This window comes from Cygnus atratus, chromosome 12, assembly GCF_013377495.2.
Source record: "Cygnus atratus isolate AKBS03 ecotype Queensland, Australia chromosome 12, CAtr_DNAZoo_HiC_assembly, whole genome shotgun sequence".
NCBI classification, from domain to species: Eukaryota; Metazoa; Chordata; class Aves; order Anseriformes; family Anatidae; genus Cygnus; species Cygnus atratus.
Window position 1 is genome coordinate 6,082,757 of NC_066373.1, and position 1,782 is coordinate 6,084,538.

Here is a 1,782-nt window from a genome sequence, read left to right on the forward strand (position 1 = left end):
TGCCTGGTCTATGTAAAACTGCTCATTCTTGAACATTCAAGCACTGTGTTGTGGAAATGCTTACCTCTGCACTTACACTGTGATAAACGATGTAGGTTAAGTTCAACTTCAATCAATTTTGCCCATGGAAAAGTCATGTATCCCATATCAGGTACTCACCTGGGCTCTCTCCATAACACATGAGAGAGATGCACCTCCAGAGGGTGGCTCAACCCACCTACCGTCAACATCTATATTTGGGACTGAGTGACTTACCTTCTGCTTCTTTAGCTATAGAGGAAACCTGTATTTGAGCTGTAAAGGACAACTGGTGTAGCTGAACATCTAACTTTTAGGTGTCTGAGTTAACGTGAAATAAATCCCTCCCTCTATGAGTACTTTCAAGTAATGAATAATTTCAAGGTATTTTAATTTGCTTCCAGACACTTCAAGAACAGAAAATGAAGTAAAATTAGTCATGTGGTTAATTCATTATGTATAATTCCCCTAGCTAGAAACAGGGCAGAAGCCTGCCCAATAAGTCTAACCTCATGACTCCCATTGACATTTTTACAATTTGAAGAAAGCAGAAATCTCCCCCAAATTAGCTTTTCACATAGTCCCATGAACCAATTTCAAGTCCGAGATTAAAAGTGCTGAGCTTGTATGAAGGTTTGAACCAGAACTTTTGCTGTTTATAGCAATGTAGGCAACCTTACTGTTAATGAACATTGTGAAATATTCAGAAAAGTACGTCAGGTCCTGTCACAAAGCGCACACACATGCTCACATTTGAAAAGCCATCCTTCCGGAAAGATAGGCTTGTTATAAAACTTGTGCTTATTTCTAAATAGTGTTGAAATCGTTTCGTAAGAGGTAATCTTATCAAGGGAGAGTGAAAAGGGGGACAGCAATCTTTTATTGCCAAGCCAACTTCAGCTTTTAAGAGGCATGCTTGTTTTGGGATGTGAAATTCTCTCAACAAAATTTTGCACACGCACACGGTAATTGTCTACAAAATGTGCATGCTGAGCTAGGTACCAGGCAGTAAAACCTATTAGGCAGGTGGAGATGTTGGCAGAGCTCTTTCCCCCACCCTCTGCCTCCCTTCCCTGTACTTTGAGGTCTGACTGTGGATGCCAGGGTTGACCTTTCTCCTTGCCGTGGGCTGAACCACCCTCCCTGCTCCAGATGTATCCCAAATGCAGGGAGGCATGTTCAGAGGAGCACTTGGGCTTCTCTAATCCCAGATGCTGCAGCTCGGCTCTGCAGCGTGCTGGTCCTCTGCATCTCAGCACCTTTCCTTGCCAGGGGCCATGGGGAGAACAGGACATGTGGACGACCTTTCCTCTCCCCACACCATGTGGAATCGAGCCATGGTGGCTGGTAGACTTCTGCCCATGCCATTGTTTGAGGGCAGTGGTTCTCTTCCACGGGTACTCACAAATATACGGCAAAACCTCTCCTGATTTTGAACTGTGTGCCTTCATTGATGAAGCACCCCCTTGGTCCCTGACCTAAGGTCAATGATTTTAAAGGACATTAACTGGCATTGACTGAGAGATTTGCTAAAGGTCAAGGCTTGAATAATTCAAGCTGCATAAAAGATTTCACTAAATTTGAGGCCCTCTGGGCAAGTACCTAGTCTGTGTGGGCAGGGTGTCCACACATCGCTGACAAATGGGGACGGCTCTGCTCATAACAGCGGTCCGAGGAGGTTGGAATGAGAGCTGCGTACCTCTGCTTTGTTATCTTCATGGGCAAGTTTTAGGGTGAAGTGACATGGCCAAAGAGACTGGCAAG